This window comes from Syngnathus leptorhynchus, chromosome 1 (genome assembly GCF_054491065.1).
Source record: "Syngnathus leptorhynchus isolate UIUO chromosome 1, UIUO_Slep, whole genome shotgun sequence".
Lineage (NCBI taxonomy): Eukaryota > Metazoa > Chordata > Actinopteri > Syngnathiformes > Syngnathidae > Syngnathus > Syngnathus leptorhynchus.
The window spans coordinates 14,206,808-14,221,644 of NC_141195.1; the positions used below are offsets into that span (position 1 = coordinate 14,206,808).

The 14,837-nt window shown below is 41.3% G+C and overlaps 1 protein-coding gene across 1 annotated transcript in view; it reads left to right on the top strand.

Annotated features, from left to right (window-relative positions):
- Window positions 1-14,837, top strand: part of prdm16 (PR domain containing 16) — a 199,615-nt gene that overhangs the window by 3,320 nt on the left and 181,458 nt on the right. The window contains exon 3 of the mRNA XM_085911926.1: window positions 2,518-2,596. The gene's annotated coding sequence lies outside the window, so the exon portion shown is untranslated. The remainder of the gene's footprint in view (window positions 1-2,517; window positions 2,597-14,837) is intronic.

A 14,837-nucleotide genomic window follows, 5' to 3' on the forward strand; every position in this document is an offset into this window, starting at 1 on the left:
GACCCTGTATCTTTTTGCTATACTTGGTGTACTGTTGTGTAGTGAATACCAAATTGTGTCAGATCTCGAGTTTGGTAGTTCCAATATTGCAATGTACCACATACTTAGTAAGTGTGCTGGTCAAACTGGGAGGGTGAGCACCCTAATCGACAGGGCTTTAACAACATATAGATGAAGTCATCTTCACCATGAGTGAGTGTGTGTGCCTGCGTGTGTGTATTGGGGGGGCATCATGGGACAAAGTAGCCTTTATGCAGTGTGCCGAGCTCCAAGGCAGAAACATTGTTGAGCATTATAACATTGTGTAACTAAAACCACATGTTCCAAAGTGGAGGACAGACAAACACAGACTTACTGCTACTCAACGTCAAGAACTGACAGTCCAGCTTCGGGAGAGAATACAACAGATGAAGACATTTGACTGACACGTTTGCCAAGGGCATTTCCTTTCTGGTGAAATTCATTTGAAAACAATGAAATAATTATACATGCCCTAAGCCATTATAATGCTGCTTTACTGGTAGTTTGATGAATCAATATGTACTTTCTATGCCAACTGCAGTATCGTAGTAGTCGCCAACAATGCCCTTTGGAGTGAGTTTGGACGAGGCAGCCATCCTGTTTTAAAGTTGATTTAGTGACAAATTGTCCAGCTGTATAATCTGTGTCTCACCCAGTCGGTCTCTCACAGCATAGCTTGAACCATGCGGTAAAATATGGCAGAAATCATGATCCATGGAGTATTTTGACATATTATATTTGGGTATAAACATGAAAAAATACTCACTTCATTGAATGTTTTTTTTTATGTTGACTTCTGCATAACATTCAGAAATTGGCTCGATGCTACAGTTAATCGAGGTTTTATGATCATAAGTATTGTTGGACATTGTAACGGATTCTCTATATTTCTATAGTTTGCTACTTTAAAAAAGAAAAACTGTATTTTATACCCAAACATCTTCTTGGAAAAGATTCTTGTGAGGGAAGAAGGATCATGTGCCGACCACACAGGATCTGCCTTCCATTAGATATGTGTGGGTCCAGAGGCTCACTACAAAGCTCTTGAGAGCTAGATAAAGAAGTCATCAGAGGTTGATGCATGCTGACTGTCACACAAAAGTTGAACACCCTCACCGCCACCTGCTGTTCTGCCACTTCCTTCTCTCAACCCAAATAAAGGTCCATCTGACTCTCGTCAGACAATCAACTTTTTCCATATAGGACTAGGATTTGCCTTATCCACCAAAGCCTTTAAGCGCCCTCACCTTCACCTTTCCAATGACCTCACAGTGCTTCTCAATCCAGTATAAACACCAGAGGATCCTCATAGTCTGTGGCCTTGCTTCCTGGATTCTCAACAGCGCCCCTCCACCCTCCCATCCTTAACCAATCCCTGATCACCTCGGCCTCCACCTCTATATGATACGATGTGCCAATTCCAATCTAATTTATGTAATATTTTGGAGGTAACTGTATACGACAGCAGGGGAGATAACATCTCCAGGCTCCGGTGAGGAACAGGAACTCTGCAGTATGTACTTAATAACATGAACTGGTGAAAAGGACCTGGGCCTGCGCTTTGGCAGAGGAGCACCTCGGTGAGATGGATAGAGAGTAGGGAGGGGGATCCAGGGTTCTGGGGGGCGGGGGGGGGGGGGGTAATTGAGACCATGTGAGACCCCCAATCCTTACATCCACTGGACTGGATTAGAGAAAAAAACGGAACCCTCGCAGCTCAAGATTGCTTTCAATTAGATGCGCCCAGAGCAAAAGTACAGGGGAGATAGCGTAGAAGAGGAGGTGTTGTATTTTTTACATGATTTGTTTACTATTAATTATATCAAGGACTGTCACACTTGTCCATTGCCAAAGGGGTTTTGATTTCACTTGATTTCAGAAATGTTAAAACTTCTTAGGTATCTAGATAGATTGGTCTCCCGAGTCCCCACCGTGTACTCTTGGATACTCAGTAAATGTGAACTACAGACAAGTTTAAATTTCTGGGCCATTCCATCAAATCTGTGCTATTCGCGTCTCCAGCAAATACATGCAGAATAGAATTAAGTGAAAATATGTATGTTATGCAGTGACCTTGACATTGTGGGTTTGATTTCGACTCCGCCCATCCTATCTTAAGTTTGTAAGTTTTCCCCGTCCCTGCGAGAGTTTTCTCCCACATTTCAAACTTGCATGGTAGGTTCAATGGGCACTCTAAATGAAGTGTGATTATGAGTGCTTCGTTGGCTTTATATGCCCTGCCATTGGCTGGCAGCCAGTTCAGAGTGCCTATTGTCAGCTGGCATAGGTTCTAGCACCCCGCGACCCTCGTGAGGTTAAGCGATTCAGGGAATTTTAAAAACAAATTAAATTAAACTACTTTGTGTCACTCCATATTCTAACTATGTTCTTGTTGTTGTGCTTCATGTATTGTTAAAAAAAACAAAACATTTTGAATAAATTGTTTTTGGTTTTCACCCAGTCTTGCTAAACTAACACATTATTTCCTCTGCAAAGTTTGGAATATTCCAGAAGTCATACTGATCCACATGGATTTGCATCGCTCGGAATCTCGGCAGTCCACAGAAGGCAAAATGTAAGTTCCCTTACTTATTTTTCTATATATGTGATGGTATTTCAACTATCCCAAAGTGTGCCGGATCCCATCAGTCTTTGGGCGGCAGGTGGAGTACGTACACAATTGCAGGGAACACATAGTTAAACAAAAATTCACAATCACACCTACAGACAATCTGAAGTGTTCTATCAGCCTACCATGCATTTTTTGGGAGGGAAGGGGTGTGTGTGGCTGTAGTACCTGGAGGAAACCCAAGTGGGCACAGGGAGAATATGCAAACTCCACACAGGGAGGCCGGAATTGAACCCTCCACCTCAGAACTGAGAGGTGGACGTGCTAACCAGCTCATAATAGGAGCATTGATTTTTCGTTCCACTTTCAGGGTTCACCATTAAAAATGCTGGGTTAAAAGCAATTTATATTTGGGTTAAAAAAAATGGACAACCCTTTTTTGGTACAAAACCAATTGGGTCACATGTTTCTTGAGCAATCCTACTGCATATAGAAGATACCACAATTTAATTGATAAGCCAAAAAATGACATCACTGTTTCTAATAGAGTCTTGCAATCTCTTGCTCTCCTTCATTTGCCGTCTCTCTGTTCGTTACCCTTTTCTACAAGCTGAGAGCCCCGGCGTGTTTGGGTTTTCCATGGCATGAGGCATGCGGAAACCCTGATTGGTCAGAATAGGCTGTTTATTTTCATAGTCTTTAAACGTTTTTAAGAAAAACCCCTCGTCGTCAAAAACTGACAGCGTGAAAACTCTGCGTTATGCTTTCAACATCCTTTAACTCAAAGTGAAGGCTTTAAATGAATCTAGTACTCCCCTAACTACTTTAAAAGCAAGATTTAACTTTTTCAAAAAGACTCAAATTCCCTCCGTTACTAACAAAATGTTATTATAGGGCAAAGCTTAGATTCATTTCACATTTATACTTTTAACAGGGCGAGAGCAAGCCAGATAAGAATATGAAGCATTTACAAATAGCTTTTCCTGTATTTTCTCTTCTTTTTTTTGGGGGGGTTAGCAATTTTAGATAATTGGTTAATATTAATCTCACCTGCAATTCTTTTAAGTGCTTTTATCTTATGTGTTTCACTCATTCTATGATACCGTTGCCAAGTCATTTGTGTCCTAAACTCAGAGGAACATCTCATGATGACATGTTCATTTGTATCACAGGGTTCCAGGGGAAACCCCTGGAATAAAGTCAAACTATTTGGCAGTGACAGTCCCATCGATCAACTCTTTATTTTAATCCAGGCATTCTTATATTTTATGAAAAAACAAACCATAGAAATTCTTTAAATTGATTGCCTCTGTGACATTGCCACAACCAGCCAGGTACAAAGAAGGAGAAGTGAATAAAAATAGTTTGATACGGTGAATTCTAGGCATGGGCCTTAACTAGCTACACTGCAAATGTCACGAAACAGAAACTGGATTGATCAACAATACAACAACCGTGTGTCAAAAGGGATCGAGGACAAAGCACTGTATTATCTTTTGAGCGTTGACATTGCTCAATACATTGTCTTGAATGTGTCCTGAATTTGGGTGCAATTGCAACATTGTGACCCTAGTAACTTACTTTCCCAAAGTATACAAAATGCTCCATCCGTCCCTTTTCAACAACGGTGATCCTATTTAGGGTCGCGTGGTGTGCTGGAGCCTATCCCAGCTGACATTGTGTGAGAGGCAGACTACACCCTGAATTTATCACCATTCAGTCATTATCAATAAATATGGGACAACTCTACCACACTTACAACACAAAGGAAAATACTACATGGTGGCTACAAAGCACCATATTTTCCAATTCTTTCAACTTGTGCTGCATATAGCCGACCAGTTCTCTTCTTGAGTCAAGAGGCCGGCTGGAGAGCTCAATGTAGCCAGTTGAAAGCCACAGTCATTGTCAGTCCCTATGAGGTAATTATGTGTTTGTGTTTAGATCATGTTGACTCCCACTCTGCTTCTCCTCTGCACTCCATCTTTCCGACCAAGTCGCAAAGCCACCCCCTCCCTTGCCCCCCGCCCGCCTCCCTTTCGCTCAGTTGTGTGCACAAGTCGTCTCCCTCTGGGAAGAGGTGCATGAGATGTTGGCTCGGCCATACATCTCTGTCAAAATCTCTATGAATAAATTAACCTTTTAAAGATTAGTCCACCCTAATACCTCAGGGTCTTTTTAACAGAAGAGCGGATCCCCTCCACCCTACCCACTGCGTAGCAAGCCTCACCAACTTGGAGCTATTAAAAGAAAACTTGTAACAGGCACAGAGCATGTGCAGAATTTAGTTTTATTTATGCTTTATTTAATCATAATCTCTTTGTTCCCACGTCTTTATGTCATCAAATTTAGTATTTGCACTGAGAACATCATGTTATACACGTATGTCAAAGAATGATGGCCCTGCTCATTTTAATTACATTTAATGGTGCACAAGACCGTATTAAAACATACAGGTCACAGCTATGTTTTTATTGTTTACAGCCCAAATTTTGCAATTTGCTTTCCCAATAACTCAAAGCAAGATCACAGAGAACATCACAATCATGTCATGGGACATGACACATCCCATTAGAGGGCTCTAATGACATCTCTACGTCTTAATAGGTAATATATGACATCTAGAGATTACAGCACCTTTTAGCTCCAATTTTCTAAGCAAATTGCATTTTACTGTACATTGTACACATTTTTTGTTATTATTCCTGGTGGTTGGCACCCTTAAACTCCCCAAATTTATGTGTAATTAAAAGTGTGATGTCTAGTGTGATGAAATGGTAGCAGTGCCAGATTCATGTGAATGGTAGAGGCCAAGAACAAAACTGCATACATTATCTGAAGCTATATTGTTATATATCTTGTTTGGACGATACGGAAAAACTCCTGTCTCTTCTGAAAAAGAGTCACACTGAGTCTGGATGCTGAATCACAGTGATGAATAGCATTATTGTGAATTCAGCCTTGATTGCAAATGCAATTACTGATCAAATTTCCCCAAATAGGCACATATATTATGGTGATAATTTAAAATCTCAGGTACTTTATTTTTTTAATTTTTTGGTACACCCTGTATTCTTACATTCTCTATAAATGCTCTGGAGGAAGTAAAGACTTATTTGCCGTATGAAAAATGATCAGCTGATCATTGCGCGAGGTACGTATGTTTGCTATTTAAAATTATTATTTTTTTGTACCTTTTGTACAAATGTCTCACATAGACCTCAAGCAGAGTGCTCTTGAATAAGTCCCTCTTTCAGAATCCGAGTTATTTAGCCACACAGCTTGCAAAGTTTGCACATTGAATGTGTTTGACTCAACCTGCCGTTTTTACAACATTGTGATGCATTTCTGAATTTTGAACTGAATTGTTATAACTGCATGTTTGTGGACTGTATACAGCTTCAATGTAGTTTGTCATTGTTTTGCAAATGTGAAAAATGATGCAGAACATAACAGTGGTCTCTTGTTGGCAATTGGGCCAAGACTATCCACCTTGGTTTTCCAAACAAATCAGGGTAATTATGAAGAACAGGTTTTAGGTTGAAATTCCTCGAAAAATAAACCATTCATGACTGAGAGAATATGACATGTATTGGCTATGTCACTGGTTTTAAGTTTCACTCGGGGTAAGCAGAGGCGTCTCTTGGACTTCCTGAACTCTAACTTGTGCCAATTTGTGTACTTCAGACCTGGAGGTCTCCTCCTCCGTTATTTTGGCTAAAGAGGGGGGGGGTCAGTTCGGGAGGGGCGAAGGACAAGAGTTTCCCCATTCTGCTGGTGCTTGCGGTCTTCAGTCTGCCCTGTTCGACCTCATCGCTCAATCTTCGTTTGTCCCTGACAGTTTTAGCCAAGCACTCCTAGACTTAATTTATTTCTCTAAAGACAAGCTTGGCCAAGGAGAGCTTCCAGTAAAATGCCATTGCCTAAGCCACTGACCCGAACCCCAACATGATGGCTAATTTAATTTAATTTCTTTTAGACGACAGAAGGAAGCAGTAATGTCTCTACTACCACAAAAAAGCAAAAATACCCTACCATCTTTGGAAATGTTAGGCTACACACATGTTCCCTTGAATGTATTTTTTCCCTTGACCCAAGGAAGACTTCTTGTGATTAGAGGAAGAGGGTCACGCTGACCTTGCTGCAAATCCTAAATGGCTAACGCCTTGAAGCTCACTGACATATGAAACACTTCCTTTTACAGAAGAAAGACGTGGCAGAGGGTCACCCAATTAGATGAAGTTGTGACCTTGAGATTTATGGCCGGAATTCCAATGTTCAGGAGTAAGGTTAGTCTGAAAACATTTCTGGGGCGAGCAGTAGTTACAGCTGTCGAAAGTGGACATTGAAATTATTTGTTGTCTATAGTAGAGATATCTTAAAGTCCTCGTCATGTGAATTACAATATTCAGATTGTACAAGTACAATTAAAACCTGGAAAACGGGACACTGGCTTGCCCCGCAGAAGAGACAGTTTTTATTTTAGCACAGTAGGGGGCTCTAGAGTTCACATATTGGAAGAGCTCAGCCATCTTTTGGTAGATTGCCCTGCCCCAGTGCTTCCTCTGCCAGTGCCAGACCCACAACAGCAGCACATATGGAAATGCTTGATTTGATATAGTGTCATTTTACTTTGCCGAAATGGGCGTATGCATGTTCTCCCCCTTCTGTCTGCAGCCCACCATGGCAAGCCATTAAGAAAGAAATGCAATCTGGTGTTAGGACCTATGCTACCAGGGGCAAGAAAATAATACATTTTTGCAAATTGGCCCTGGAATTATTTAGGATATTTTCATTGAAATTTATCCAAATAATCTCACACACATTCGCTTTAAAGATTTCTTTTGTTGATTCTTGGAGGAAAAATATGAAGATAAATTTCAGATTTTGCATCTGAATCTTAAAGTATCCTACATTTAAAACACATTAAGAATTTAGTCTTTTTTTTGCGCCCAGATTCAAAGTGTACAAAGCAACTTTAGGCTGCGTAGTTCCAAATCTTAGTGGGCCGGTCGGGTGTAGAAAAGTTCACTATGACGGACTGTGAAGGGCCGGCGTGCATGTGTGTCCTCAGTCCGAGCACAAGGAATCTGCATGTATAATTCACATATGGCGAAAAACCCACAGCCAAGTTTGCTGAAGCCACGGCCAAGAACAAAGTTATGATACAAATTGTCAGCCCTTCAAAATATGATGACAGTTTTGATTTATTGATATTTCCCAGATTTGAAAAATGTTGTTGTAAACTGGCGGCAAAACACCGTGAGAAACTGCTTGCTGTACACAAATGTTCCTGTTAGACTGAAGATATTTTCTCCTTGCGGACACATATGTGCTCACTGTGTCTGCTCAAGTATGATTAACCAAGACAGAGGTTAGTGTAAAATAGCTAAGGTATATAATATATTTTCAGACAATGTAGAGTAGACTTTATTCCCAACGGGCCAGATACTTTATTTTTCATGTAATGAGATTCAATACAGTATCTCAACTGGTACTGCCAAAAAGGGATTATTTTGACTATATAGTTAATTTGCTTACTTTCTGGTGCGAGTCAGTTGGCACTTTATTCATCTATCTTACTGTAAGATATTTTCCCAAGGCGCCAGGATTGAAGTCGGTGTTTACTCGTGGTGAGTTTATTAATTGCATGTGCTTGAATACAATTCCCTTTTTGTCAGGCATTAGTCCTGTGTGGCCGCCACCAAAAAGATTTCTACAGCTCAAATCAAATTGTCGTGAGGAAAGTGAACGCAGCAGCTATCTGTTACCTGAGCCCGATTTCTGTCTGACTGAACAAATGGACCTGTCCTGCTGTTGCAGGACAAAGGCACCTACCCCAATGTAACCTAGCAAACGTGCTCAAATGTTTCCTCCGCCCCAGATTCTGGACTACTTCCCCTTAATCTCCACAATGGTTGAGACCTCAAGAGTCTGTCACCTTTCCTGTCATGCTCGGCTGCCCGCAGCCCATTGGCCAGCAGCAGATTTATTTCTCCCTGTCAGGACCAATAGCGTGGCGATGTGGCTCAGTCCACTGTTTAGTTACAGTGACAAACATGCTGATTAGAGAGGCCCCGATGATGGATGGCTCCTCGCCGTGGAGCGACCTGAGTTTTTAGCAGGTCATAATGGGCCTGAGACTGCGCAGCCCCGCGTTCTCCTTCCTTCGTTCCTCTCCGAGCGGATGGGCCCCTCCCCCGCAGGTCATACTCAAGAGGTCAGGAGTTAACGGGCCAGCCTTTGCGTACTGCCGCCATATCAAAATGACCCTGTTTGGATTCATATTTGTAGACACTCCATCATCATCATGGCCACCGCGACACATCTATTCCCTCCATCCCCGTGGCCTTTCCTCTTGTGACCGCCGGCGCCCACATAGGCAAAGCTTGTTGGCTTATTTAAACTGCTGAGCCCTCTCACTCACTTTTGTGCCTCTGAGGCGCCCATGTGCGCAACACACACAAACACACACTCCTTCGTTCAACATTGAGTTTTTATTCCGTTGTATTAAATTCCGTTTGCAGAGATTGAATCGAGTGTGTCGGGAGGTTTAGTGTTTGGAGTCATGCTTGGGAGATTATTCTATTTGGAAATATAGTAAGTGTAGGTCGACTGCACACTCACCTAAAAGAGCTGAAGTTATGTGGAGGAGGGGGGAGGATGGTGATCGCCATTCAGCTACATTTAACTGATCAATAAAATCATTAAATTGTTATAATTTGTCAAATAAAACATGATTTCACTTTGGTCTATCATTGGTCACAAGAGACAGTACAAAGTTTTGATAAACAAGAGCAACTAAAGCAGCACTTGTGTCAAATATTGTGCAAATGCAAAACCAAAGAAATGTCCATAGCTAATTTAAATTTAATTCATCATTTCAAGACATGTCAACCCCATCATAGATTCTTTAATTTCATGTGATTGCCAAATACATTTATGATGCCTATGCTGTGTGCAGTGTGCATTTAACAGTCGACACAGCATTATTTTTAAATTGACACTTTATAGGTAACATGAGCCAGCAACTGAGTGTGCAGCAGCATTGCTGAATAACTTGAAATGTAGGGAACCAGATGTTTAACCTGTCTGGGTGACTTAAAATATGCAGCCAGTCAAATCCGTCGAGATGGTTCTGGCTTAGCATTATGGAGTGCAGATCCTTTGGGCCGCCCCCCCCCCACCCCCGGAACATTAGGATGTTTTACCCAGAGGCACTGTGTGCGAATGTAGGTATCTGCAAGTGTGGTGCTGGGGGAAGTCTGCAGTTGGACAGCACCTCATTTGTATTCTTTTCTAAGCAGATGCCTGACTGCATTAATGACTTCTAACTAAAACATTCATAAAGTGTTATTGGATTTTTCCACGGTGGGGTTAAGATGCGTGACCTTGGAGGTCTGTAGGTTGCCATCTCCCCTTGCTTGTTGCTCGCTGGCCTCCTCCCTTTCCTTTTGTCTCCCAGTTTGGACGCTCCAGTGACATCACGCCAGCTCTGCTTCAAATTGGATGCAGAGTGAGAAGTTCAGCACTAGCCTACGGCGGTGAATATTTTTCCATTTATTTGGGGAGCGCAGAGATGGAGTGGGGGCTGTGCGGGACATGCAGAAAAAATAAAGAGGCAGAATACATTACTAGTTAAGTAATAATTAATCAAAATAATTCCATCTCTCTATGTGGATACTCCAGTCAATCTCATGATTAGGTAAAGCGTTGCTGTGCTGGGCTGACCATCCCAAGGACACCTGCTGCAGAGAGAGGGGATATACGTACTATTGGATTGTTTAGAACTGCTAAGCCCCCCCCAACCCTTTTTCCCCCCTTTTTTCCATTTACGCATATACTTTAGTAACAAATGAGCAGAAATGAGCTGTTAAAAGGGAATCAGTCATGGGCATTAGACAGTCAGAGACTTCATCAATGATGCTGGGAAATAATTGGTGCCACAAAAAATCTCTGACGTACATAAAGCTATAGGCAACTTTATGTTCTTCAACAAAATGTAGTACCCCATAGTGATATACAACACCAAACGAGCAATGTGGCAGCCATAATTTTAGTAAACATTCATATGATTGCTGCTCTAAATACAAGCAGTATATTTACACATTCTGATGGTCATGAAATATACCAAATAACTGATATTGTCAGTCAAATAAGTACATGCTAGTTGTCGCTCTTCAACTAGCCTAGACTTCACTAGAAGTCCATTTCAGTCCCACAAAATGTTTTTACAGCAGCAATGTGGACAATAATAGTAATAATAATAATAATAATAATAATAATAATAATAATAATAATTCTTATTCTTATTCTTATTATTATTATTAATGACATTTCCCCAAAGTGTCCCTGGAAACAAGAATGTATGTATATGTGAACAACAAACTGCACATGAATAAGTTGATATAGTTCTATAGAAGTGAGCATGAACCGCAGCAATAATAATAGGATATAACAAAAATAAACTATACATGTGATAGCTGACGACGTATGTGCATCACAGGCAGTTGAGAATGAAATCAACACCAGTAATACTATCACCAATGGAATGGCAGCCATACAGTACATAAATAAATAATGTGAACAGAGCACTATAGCCAACTATGCATGTTGACATCTGTTTGGTTTGTGGTCAGACAGAAGTCTCCCATTCGCTGCAAATCATCTCATTCCTCGGCATCTCTTGATTGATCCTCTTTGTGGCTTGTGAAACGTGCATGAGATTTGTGTATGTTTGCTCCAGTCATGAATCAGTCTATACGTGTACTGTATACTGGAGGGCTACACAAAGTAATCATTAAAAATTACAAGCCCTTGTCTGAGGATCCTGACTGTGGAGACTGTGCGGTGAGCTGAGCACTTTCATTTCGAGTCCCAGCCTGGGCCTGAAGGAAAGGCCATGTAGTAAGAAGCATGCTCTCCATTTGGAATGAAACATCATCTATCATGTTACTGTGTTTGCAAAGTAAAGCCATCCAGGCGCATTATTTTGCTTGAATGTAAATCGCCATGTATTGTTTTCAACTGTCACCACTATTCTTGTTTGTTCCTCTCTCTTAAATAAGAGCTAATAAATTGGTCAGAGGATGGGCCAACCTACCGCCTTACTCATACAACAAGTGTTATCTAGTGATCTAGCAAGAGAGTAACCACCATAAAATAGAGGTCGGTCTTTGATGCAAGTCTCAGTTTGTCTTGTTGCCATGCCAAACCATCTGCACGGACAAGAGGGAAACGGTATTTTCTCCAGTCCATCTTTAACTCCACAGGGCAGGACAAACGGAACGGAAACCCTTAACTATGACTACATAATTGAGTTGAGGTTATGCTAGCCAAGTCATTCCACACCAAACACATCAAACCGTGCCTTTATGGGCCTCACTTTGTGCACTCGGATACTGTCATGTTGGAAAGCGTTTTGCACTAAACTTTTCCCACAATGTACGCACCACTTTTGTCCAAAAGTTTTAAATGTTGAAAAACTAAGTCGCAGGCGTAACGAACAGGTCACGCCTAATGTCAGAATGATTAATTGTATCCCATTGGCATATATTGGATGTTTAGTTGCCCATCACATGTGATTTCTTTGTGCGTAGAAAGCAGGTCTCAGTTTTATTTGAGATATTGACATTAGCCAAAAGATTTAATGAATTTACTTGATGAGGTGGGAGGGCATCGTAGCTGAAATTGGGCGATAGGCGGCATGCACACTTCACTGGTTGCCAGTCATTCACTTTCAAAAAGTAGCAGCCCGCTCACCTTAGGTTAAGCTAATTATGTTTCGGGAACATAAAAATTAAAATTCCACACTAAAAGGCCTGACCAAACCTGACTGTGCGGCACTACTACTACCTTATTCCTCATCCTTCACTACTACCTTATTCATCATAGATAAATGTCTGAATTTTAAAGTTCAACCTAGACGCCACATACAACAACTATAGTGCAATATTCAGGTGTAATACATTGTGCTCATATTCTAGTTCTAAGTTTGTCACGGTAATTTTTGCCCATGCGCTGTATAAATGAAAATGTGTTGCAACCAACCACACAATAAACGTCAGTTATTTTCTTTACCTTGTCACCCGTCAAATGAGAGTGAGCAAGTGAGTTCAAGAAACATTTGATGGCTTTTAATAGCCTGTTGCTTTTCATCTGTTTGCTCATAAGCTGTTAGCTGGTGGTCAAGTTTATCTCTAGTGCTGTGCAGTTTGTCTAGTTATGCACTAGTTGTATGATAGCCACATTTCAAAAGAAACCTTTTTTGCTTCGCAGAATATCTGTCTCATATTAATGGTAGTTATTACACTGAGCATGTAAAAAGAGCTAAATGGCTAGGTGGCCACACCATTATTTAGACTTTCTAACAATTGAAAGCGCTACACGGGAAGTAACATTGCTTATCGTGCTTTACCACTCATGGTGTTGAACTCTATTTCACTTTACATGTTTTGCTTTAGCATCATTTCCCCATGTCCACATGTGGCTCATATTGACAGTGGGCATGAGCAGCACATCAAAGAGGATTCCATAACCACAATAATTACTAGCGAGGATGCAATTACTGATATTATTCCCTTAATAGTCCTGCTTTTGCAATGAACATACACTGTGAAAAAAGTTTAAAGTTCTCCAACCGCTGCTGTTAATTCTTAACCTTTCTGACACCACTTCCTTGGCCTCGTCCTTCAAGGTTAATATCTTTAATAAAAGTTAATATGTGCAAAAGCTAACATTCTCCTGCTCTGTCCCTCTAGAATAAATTAGCGTTCTCCGTGGACCTGACCTCTTGCTATCATTTTTTGGGGTGAGCAAATTGCTTTCTCATGCTGGGTGTGCAGACGGGACTTGTGTGCTTTTGTCCGGCCCGCAACTCCTTAATGCTGCCACATCTTTAGCTGACGTTCTCGGGTAGTGTTCAGTTTTTTTCGTCGTGTTTTTTTTCTTTGTGTTTTTCAAAGATGTCAGCTTCAAACAGAAATATTGTCCAATATATCTCTTTTTTCACGGACTATACAAAAATGCTTTAAGCTGCACATGTTGTGATGCCACTGGAGTAATGTCAAGGCTGTTGTTCGTGACCCAGGAAACAAATTTTATTTTAAATGTTTTGCCTCACAAATATAGTGTAATTGAACAGCCACTACAGTGGGTGGTAGTGGTGCTCTCATAGTCAGTGTCGTCGCGCTAAGTTGAAGATGTGAAGTGCACTGAACAAATCTTTGAGAGAGATCCTTGAAAAAATATTTAACAGGGTTGAAAAGACATGCAAAAAGAGAGTAAACAAACAATCTTCTTTGTTGTAAGTTGATCTCTAGGACTTTCTTAAGGATAGAATGTTATACAGAGGTTCACTAAAAATTGAATCGAGAAATGATGCTATTGACTGTATAGTCGTGGCTGAGAGTTGGTGGGGGTGTGGAATATTTTCTTCCTGGCGGGCACAACAGAACATAAGTGAGAAGCACTGAGTTAAACACATGTATGAACTAGGTATAGGGCAGCCAATTAAATTGTCTTTTTGTCAGCGTATGTGCACAGAAGCGTTAAAGGCAGCATAGCTCGCGCGCAGCCACAGTCAAGTCCTCAGGCCATGTTTGCACTGAGTGACAATAACCTTTTATTCCATGTCCGCCTTCACCAATGTTTTGATTTCTACTTAAAGTTTTATGTCAGTGCCCTCCCTCAAGGGTGCCATTACCTTGTATGCTAATAGAGCTATGCATATTCTATTACTGCTGTCAGGGCAAGATAAGGGACGCGTTCGGCAAAGCAGCACTTAGGGGCCAATGAACCCAGCTAGGGGTCCCGCTGCTCCCGCATTATCAGTCATCTTCACATGTGAATGGAGCTGGCTTATAAACCTTCGTCTCTCTCTCTCTCTCTCTCTCTCTCTCTCGCTCTCTCTCGCTCTCTCTCGCTCTCTCTCACTCTCTCTCACCCGCTGCAGTAATGACCAAAGACTCTTTTCCGTTATAATCAGTCACTGGGAAAGAGCCCGATCCCTATCTAGCACACACCCACACCGAGGCTGCTACATGCATGCGCACTCACATGCCAAACCACGCACAGCTGCAAGACGACCGCAAAGAATGTAAGAGCAGGGCAATAACACTAACACTGTCACACAGAGACAAACATGTCTCATTTGGGGTCAGTTTGGATGGGGCTAAGTAGCTCTTTATTTTCAGACTGACTGAAGTCTTCTCTCCCGCATAATGGTAATGAAGCCATATGGTATGTG